The sequence below is a fragment of the Nuphar pumila genome, chromosome 6 (assembly GCF_984573655.1).
Source record: "Nuphar pumila chromosome 6, dmNupPumi1.hap1.1, whole genome shotgun sequence".
NCBI classification, from domain to species: Eukaryota; Viridiplantae; Streptophyta; class Magnoliopsida; order Nymphaeales; family Nymphaeaceae; genus Nuphar; species Nuphar pumila.
In genome coordinates, this window is record NC_143254.1 from 11,419,152 (window position 1) to 11,429,188 (window position 10,037).

Sequence of the window (10,037 nt, forward strand, 5' to 3'; positions counted from 1 at the left end):
ACAAAGACTTAAGTACCCTCTCCTCCATTTGTGCTAAAAAAAATGACGATTCTTGAAAATGAGTGGTTGTAAAGACTTAAGTGCCCCAAAGATGATTATTTAAGACTCAGTCTCTGCACTGCAGAATTATCTGAGAAAGAAATCTCCTCTGGAGGAGGCCATGAACATCAACCCTCTCACTCTCTCTCTCTTCTATTTCAGCTTCTATGCACATCCAACAGAAGATCTTACATTGCTCCATCAAGCACCGACTGACCTGCACATTGACTGTTGTGGAGCCTGATTCAGAGTTTTTACCCTTATAGGAGGAGGGTTTCGGGGTTCATCCCAGTGTAGGTAGCATCATTCAACTAAATGAGTTGTAAATCCTAATTCAGAGTTTTTACCCTTATAGGAGAGGGGTCTGGGGGCTCCTCCCAACGTGGGTAGCATAAAAAATGTTTGTTTGAACTTTTCATCGTCATTTTTTTCTTTTTCCTACTCCGTAAAACACTGTAAAACCCTCTCTCTCTCTCTCTAGAGAAGAAATCAAGGCAGGCAAAGAGTTCCCCCTGAAGAAGGCCATGAACATCAACCATCTCACTCTCTCTCCCTTCTCTCTCTACTTCTATGCACATCCAACAAACGATCCTACATTTCTTTATCAAACACCGACTGACCTGCATACTGACTGTAGCATCGTTCAACTTGATGAGTTATGGAGCTTGATTTAGAGTTTTTGCTCTTACAGGAGCGGGGTTTGGGGGCTCCTTCCAGCGTGGGTAGCATCATTCAACTTGAAGAGTTGTAGAGTCTGATTCAAAGTTTTTACCCATTCATGTTTTAAGGCATTTAGATCTCATGTTTGAACATCCACGCATGTGCAGTTTGCTTTCATCATGTAAAGTTGCTTTTTAGATTATACTTTGAATTCTGGTGCATTTTAGATCTATCGATTTGTATGTAACAGAGCTTATTTTAATCTGAATTTTTTACTTCAACTTCATGCATATGTCTTCATGCTCTCCACCAAAAATTAGATCATTCTGAGTTTGTTTGACCCACTTTAAAAATCGAGATTCAGAACCTGTTATTTTGCACCGTCAGGATTTTAGCGAAATCAGGACCAACTTGCGGGAGTGATTTCTCCCTAACCAGAGATGATATTTCCGATCCGTAAAAAATGTTGTTTTTTAAATTGAATCTAGTTTGTTCATACCAAATTTCAGCAATTTCTATGGTGTTTTCATACCAGTTTTGAGTCGAAAACCATAACCCTGTCACCCTGTATCATTTTAACCACTCAGATTTTGATCCATTTTATTTGAATTTTACTTCCCTATTGGGAAATCATTTTTCAATTCTGTAAAACGGGTTCTCTTTTTTTATGTGTCTAGTTTATCTCTGTAAATTTTCAAAAATTTTATGGTCAATTACTATTTTATTTTGATTAAATACCAGAACCTTGTATCCAGATTTTATAAATGTTCTGATTTTTGCCCTCATATCATGACTGTTGTAGCACTTCTTCAACAAATCGCTATTTGATTGACAATATTCTTCAGCAAATCGTTGTTATGATTTTTTAGGGTCTCTAATGAGTCCCTACTATGATTTGTAGTATTTTTGGGTCTTTAACGAGCCTCACAATGATTTATAGTGTTGTCCGGTCTTTTAACTATGATTTGTAGTGCTTTGGGGTCTCCAACGAACCCCACAATGATTTATAGTGTTTTTCGATCTTTTAACTATGATTTATTGTGTTTTCGGGTCTCTAACGAGACCCACAACGATTTATAGTGTTGTTGGACCTCGCTATAGCGATTTGTAGTGTTTCTCGCTAAACACTACAGCGATTTATGATACAAATCGCTATCTGAATCACGACCAACTTGTCAGGATCATATCTCCCTAACCAGAGATCGGATTTCAAATCCGTAAAAAATGGTGTCTTTGTTATAAAATCTAGTTCTTTTCTGTAAATTTTCAGCGATTTCTATGGTTATTTGATACCCCATTTGAATCTAAAATCAGTCCCCTATCAGTCTGCCTTATTTGAGTGACATAGGTTTTTATTTCATTTTGTAAAAGTCATATCTCTCCAACGAAAGATCATTTTTCAAATATGTAAAAAGGGTTTTTCTTCCTCTATGTATCTAGTTTATATCTGGAAAGTTTTATAACTTTCTATGCTCATTTGATATTTCAAACCTGTTAACAACCGCGATATGTCTCCAACAAGTTATAGTTAACTTTCATCCACTCAGTTAAAAGAGAATAATAACATGTCTCGGTTTTTAACAGGTTTGAAATATCAAATAAGCATAGAAAGTTATAAAACTTTTCAGATATAAACTAGACACATAGAGAAAGAAAACCCTTTTTACGTATTTGGAAAATGATCTTCCGTTGGGGAGATATGACTCTTACAAAATGAAATAAAAACCTATGTCACTCAAATAAGGCAGACTGATAGGGGTCTGGTTTTAGATTCAAATGAGGTATCAAATGACCATAGAAATCGCTGAAAATTTACAAGAATAAACTAGACTTCATAACAAAGACATCACTTTTTACGGATTTGAAATCTGATCTCTGGTTAGGGAGATATGGCCCTGACAAGTTGGTCCTGATTTAGATAACGATTTGTATCACAAATCGCTGTAGTGTTTAGCGAGAAACATTACAAATCGCTATAGCGAGGTCCAACAACACTATAAATCGCTGTGGGTCTCGTTAGAGAGCCGAAAACACAATAAATCATAGTTAAAAGATCAAAAAACACTATAAATTGTTGTGGGGTTCGTTGGAGACCCCAAAGCACTATAAATCATAGTTAAAAGACCGGACAACACCAAGGTTGTTAAATGCTATGAGGCGAATCGAGGCGTTGAGCCTGAGCTTCGCCTCTGAGGTGTATGCCTCAGGTACTGAGGCGTACGCCTCTCACAACTGGTATGGAAGTGAAGCGGTGGGAGGGGAGGCAGGGAGCGGCGGAGGAGTAGTTGGCCAGCACGTGGCAGTGGATCCATCGGCACTTGGGGTTAGCACAGCCGACGAATCGGGCGGAGGAGGAAGACTTGGGGATGAAGGAGGGGATTCTGGAGGTTGATGAGGGGCAATTTGCGCATCAAAGCACGCCTCAGTACCTTGAGCATGCGCCTCGCCTCTGAGGCGTACGCTTCAGGTACTGAGGCGTACGCCTCTCACAACACTGGACAACACTATAAATCATTATGAGGCTCGTTGGAGACCCAAAAATACTACAAATCATAGTAAGGACTCATTAGAGACCCAAAAAAATCATAACAACGATTTGCTAAAGAATATTGTCAATCAAATAGCGATTTGTTGAAGAAGTGCTACAACAGTCATGATATGGGGGCCAAAATCAGAACATTTATAAAATCTGGATACAAGGTTCTGGTATTTAATCAAAATAAAATAGTAATTGACCATGAAAAATTTTGAAAATTTACAGAGATGAACTAGACACATAAACAAAAAGAACCCGTTTTACAGAATTGAAAAATGATCTCCCATTAGGGAAGTAAAATTCAAATAAAATGGATCAAAATCTGAGTGGTTAAAATGACACAGGGTGACAGGGTTATGGTTTTTGACTCAAAACTGGTATGAAAACACCATAGAAATCACTGAAATTTGGTATGAACAAACTAGATTCAATTTAAAAAACAACATTTTTTACGGATCGGAAAGATCATCTCTGGTTAGGGAGAAATCACTCCCGCAAGTTGGTCCTGATTCCGCTAAAATCCTGACAGTGCAAAATAACAGGTTCTGAATCTCGATTTTTAAAGTGGGTCAAACAAACTCAGAATGATCTAATTTTTGGTGGAGAGCATGAAGACATATGCATGAAGTTGAAGTAAAACATTTAGATTAAAATAAGCTCTGGTTACATACAAATCGATAGATCTAAAATGCACCAGAATTCAAAGTATAATCTAAAAAGCAACTTTACATGATGAAAGCAAACTGCACATGCGTGGATGTTCAAACATGAGATCTAAATGCCTTAAAACATGAATGGGTTAAAACTTTGAATCAGACTCTACAACTCTTCAAGTTGAATTATGTTACCCACGCTGGAAGGAGCCCCAAAACCCCCCTCCTGTAAGGGCAAAAACTCTAAATAAAGCTCCACAACTCATCAAGTTGAACGATGCTACAGTCAGTGTGCAAGTCAGTCGGTGTTTGATAGAGAAATGTTGGATCGTTTGTTGGATGTGCACAAAAGTAGAGAGAGAAGGGAGAGAGAGTGAGATGAGGTTTTACCCCTCTCTTATAAGGGTAAAAACTCTGAATCAGGATCTACAACTCATTTAGTTGAATGATGCTACCCACGCTGTGAGGAGCCCCCAAAGCCTCCTCCTGTAAGGGTAAAAACTCTAAATCAGGCTCCACAACAGTCAATGTGCAGGTCAGTCGGTGCTTGATGGAGCAATGTAGGATCTTCTGCTGGATGTGCACAGAAGCAGAAAGAGAAAGGAGAGAGAGAGTGAGAGGGTTGATGTTCATGGCCTCCTCCAGAGGAGATTTCTTTCTCGGATAATCCTGCAGTGCAAAGACTGGGTCTTAAATAATCATCTTTGGGGCACTTAAGTCTTTTCAAGAATCCTCCTTTGATTTCTTCTTTAGAGAGAGAGAGGGTTTTACATAGAAAGAAGAAGAAGACTTTAAAGAGTAAACATCATCCTCGACTTTCTGGATGGAGGACATGTTTGTCCTTTTTTTGAACTATTTGTTTTTTCTTTTTTGAATGAAGGGCATTTTTGTCATTTTCTCAAACCATCACTTTATAAGAAGAATAGCAAAAAAGGGTACTTAAGTCTTTGCAACAACACCAGAGTCCGATGCAAAGTTATGTCAACATACACGGGAATACGAGCCCCATGTGCTTGTATACGTGGTGCTCATTCAAAGCCTCGAACACATACGTGGGATTCAGTGAATCATCAGGGGGGAACATACATCACCCTTCGATGGGTAAGCCCTCAGAGTCTTAAGTTGACATGAACAAAGACTGTAAGTACAACAGGCTGGGCCAGAGCAGCTAGGTCTCTGCACCTGGAGCGATTTCTCCGAGTAAAAAAAAAGGTAAATAAGTTGAAAGATACAGGGGACAGGTTGAACGGGGCACAACCCACAGTTGTGGCATGCTTCTAAAAACTCGAAAGCTCGCTTCACAGGAAACTTGTTTTTTGGTAGCGGGGGAAACAATACATGTCTTTTATGCTTCTGAAACTTTATGAGAAGGTTTTTTGGTTTGTACTCGGAGAAACCACCTCGAGATCTGCCTGCTGTACTTACGATCGTTATCCTGGCAGTGTAATTCTTTGTTGAGGGTGTACTCTTTAAAACATGAAGTTAAACGTTTGCTGATGTTGAAAATGCACCTTTCATGATGGAGAACTTTTTTTTTTATTAATTTTTTTATTTATTATAAAATTTATTTCAATAAAAAAGAAATATGATCTTCCAATATAGAGAATTACAAGGGAGAAGAGAGAGGAGGATGAAACCTATAGCTAGCGAAGGGTGCATACAAGAAATAGAATCTAACGAGAAGGATCCAGCCAATGAACAAGCCGAAGGAAGCCACGTCAATTCAATGCAGCTGTAAGCACACTGCACTGACGCTTGCTATTAGACAATAGTTGGATCTGTTTACCTGTTGGAATTTCATCAAAGAAGTGAGAGCACTCATCTTCAATTGGTCTACTGTTCTGATGACGTCTAATTCCACCTATAACAAAGTAATGTTGCATGTCATAGGCTACAAAGGATACTATGTCCCATTCTCTAAACAACGCTGGCGCAATTCTGAATGAAGCCAGTCTGGCGCACTTATGCACTTATGGCATAGTGACGCAGTGATGATTCCACTCCTTCCAAACAGCTTCACTTGCAAATCATGATCAGCAGGCCACTTAATAACTGCAAATAGGCCTGCTTAATTTTTAAGCTCTCCACCATCCATCTCATCACATCTCACCACCACCACCCATCTCACCATCACAACCACCATCCATCTCACCACCACCATTACCACTATCCTCCTCCTCCTTTCTCATTTTTTCACATTTTCTCATTATGTTCTTCTCATGCTACACAAACAAGCATAAAAACTTTTATTGTAAAAAATTCTCAAAACTTTCTTATGAGAGTTTTCCCCTCTTCCAAACGTGGAGATGGCTTTCCAAATATTTTGTGAAATCGTGCAAGAAAAGAATAAATGCTCATAATTCTCATCATGCCTACAACACAAGGGGCATCTATTCGGAAGAGTCATCCCACAAAATTTGAGTCTATCTAGCCCCATTTATCTCTTGTAACACGCTAAATAAACTTTGATGCAGTTCTTAGAGAGACCTTCTTGTTCCACTCTCACACACCTTATATTGATTATAAATAAATAAAAAATCTATGTCCTCGTGCCTTATTTAAAAAAAAATCGAATTTGAATTGCATGTTCCTATCTATGCCCTTTTTGTATTCTCATGTCCTTTTGTAAAACTCCGTAGGCTTAACTGTAATGCCTCGAAATCTTAACCCAATTTTTGAGATTTTTTCTTTCTTTTTTTGAAACAATGAAAACAAGTAATACTATAAGGTTAAGCATTCTGAAACATTACAGTGGGGAGCAAACCAAAATCATTTATTTCATTTCATTATCAATAAAAAATAACATAAGAGTTTCTCAAACCATCCCTGGAACAATAAATTCAAAATCTCAGTCTGATGCTTCATCCCGCAGCCACTCATAAGCTATACTTATCACCTGAAAAATGATATATTTATACGAATTAGACTACAACTGTCTAAGTAGGAATTACTGTAACTTTTAATGCAAGTATATCATGAATCTAGTATGTGATGTGGGTGTCAAGTGAGATTTTCAGCATATACCAGAATAAGCAAATGTCTACGCTACGACAATGAACAATTTATCAGAAGCTAACTGGCAGCTAACATCGTTAGCAACATTTAAATATCCTGTAACCACAAATATGAATTTATGCAATAATTCAGAAGAATGCATTTATACAACACGGTGCATCTATTAGGCATACAACAACATTAATCAATATCATGAATTATAATTCAAGTAGCACAGAGCATTTAACATGCATTAGAAGTTAACATCATGCATCCACCAAAAATATAACAATTAAGGGAACATATAACATATGCATGTTCTAATGCATAGCATGAATATGCATGATTTATGTGCAATGTATGAACATTTCATTATCTTTCATTAAAGTTTCTCTTTGCATATGATACTCTATTAAATGCATACAACTTTAAGTTCATTTTTTTAATTACCATTGTGCGCGAATACACCCAACGAGTATAATCTCATATGTCAAGTTAGGTTCTCGGGGTAACTTAGCACATAAATTTGTATTTTATTAATGGGTTCCAAACTTAGCCCTCGATCGAATCACCTTCGAAATATTAGAAATTCACATCTAATGTCGGGGACACCCCACGCCCACAAGTGCCACTTTCTTGGTACAAAAAACAATCACAGCTATTACAAACACACTACCCCCAGGTAAAGTGGTGGACTCTCTCTAAAACCATGACTAGAAGAAGAAACTTCAATATCAGGTTCAGGGGACAAAATAAAGCACACAGAGTTTTTGTATTCTCACAGTCTCTCCAAGACCGGATATTTAAGTTTCTCATACTTCAGATGAGATATCCCATAATGTATATTACACTGCTCTTATTCATTGTCTTTTTATTAAAAGCTAATTATTGAGTTTTGCAATTCAACATGCAAAAACAAGGCAAAAGCTCGCATCTACTCCTGCGAGAATCATCACAAGACTCCAGCCCGTGAAAACACATCGAACAATGCAATATAGTGCAATAAAATTACATTTGCAAATCAACATGCAAAGTTAATAACATAGGCTTGCTAATCAACATGCAACCATAAACTCACAAATCAACATGCACAGCTCTTCACGGTCTACCACCCGTGGCAACAATAGAACAACGCAAATAAAACCATAGTATAAATGTAATTTTTGTGATACATTTAAATAATTAAAGAAAGAGCAAACCAAAGCTCAAGGCTCTTCAAGCCTTTGATGATTTACTTAGACCATCTATGCATCTTATGCAAAAATCATAACAATATGCAATTTATGTAATGATACCAACATGATTCTAAATGCATATTTATATATGTCAATTTAACCATATGCATGATATGTCACATTCATGCACATGTGTTCACCATCCATGTGCATGTGCCTTTTCAAAATCATTCCACATGCATGCATTCACTCATAAATCATCTCAATTGGGACAAGAGAACAACTCATGCATTTATGTACATGTGAAACACACATCAATTCATGTGTGCACATGCATTTGATACAAACTTTATATAGTATGATGCTTAAGCATATCATATCAAGTAAAAGCATATAAATAAATCCAAATATCGACATGTCTCGAGAACCAAAATACATGCACACCACCCATTCTGAAAATTTATATGCACATTCAGAAATGCAAACATGTATCATGTATATGCCACGATAAATATTCATAAGAGTGTCTTTGTTCAATTCGTATGAATACTCAAGTCAAATGCATACTTTTATTCATGAACCAGTTCCAATTAAAATATGTGAACATGCACGCCATGAGGTACTTGTCAAAATACATCAATTTCATGTACTTTGATAATTCTTACATTATATCACATTCAATTATTCCGACGTGAGATACACACACATGCCTACTAAGAAATTTAGTCGGATATTCATGATACACACTATTTTAGTTTTCCTTCAAGCACTTGTAGTTGCCCACGATTCAAAACTTACATCAATTGCCTGTGCTAAAAGATTGGTTCATCAAGAAGCGGCAAGACCTTTGATGGATTGGGATAACAACATAGTAGGAAAGAATTTAATGTACGTAAAAAGAGATCACTGTAACAGAATGAACCCTCAAATATGTCATCCAACACCAAGAATCAGATCTTCCTCCAAATCTGGGTTTATCAAACCCCAAAATAGGAAAGCCCCAAACTTGGGGTTATAAAATCCGAGAAACCGAAAACCCCACGTTTGGGGCTATCTAATGCTTCAGCCGAAACCCCAAATTGTTTTGATTTGGGATTTTGCAGGTTAGAGTTAGGCAAGAAACCCCCATCTACCGGATTTATGTTTTTCAGCAGCCGTGTTTCCAGAGAAGGGCTCGTTAGCAGAAATAGAACATATTTTCCCCTTTTCTTAACAAATCCCAACACAACTAAAATCAATCCATGACCTAACAAGAAAAAATCACAGAATCCCTACCTGTTCCGGCGATTGGAGGAGGCTACAACGAGAGGAGAAGGTGGTTGACGGCAAACGCTGCAGGTGTGGTCGGAGCTTTCCGACGTCGATGCTCCAGCGCTGTGAAGGGCTTCGAGAGGGCGAGATACAGAGGGAAGGAGAGAGAGTAGAGGAGAGAGAGATGAGAGATGAGAGAGCGATACCCCCTCTCCATCTCCTCTTTAACGAGCAGAAGTCTCCCTCCCTTATGAGAAAATCGGAGGGAGTTGGTTACGACTTCCGTAACCTCCTCCCCCTTTTTGCTTTGCAAGAATCGTGCCCTAGGCACGATTCTTGTTTATAGTCTTTAAAACTTTTCTCGGGTCCGGGTCCAAGCCCTACGCCCCGCGATGCTGGATCCACCGTTAGCATGGATTCGGGTCAGAAAGGGATGGTGGATCCAGAATGTTGGATCCGTTTGGGTCCAAGATCCAACCCCATATAATCCATTTTTATATACTCATTATTATTCTCTAAAATAATTTAAGTTATTTATCTATTAAATATTGAATTTTTTAATACCCATACCTATATATTTTCTTATGGATCCGGGTAACGGATCCCAGATCTGATTTGTATAAAACCACTCAAAATTTACGGGTATTACATTAACCCTTTCCCCCAACCTTAGTAAAAGGACATGATAGGGGATCATCGAGCATCCAACGATGGTATGGATTTGGATTT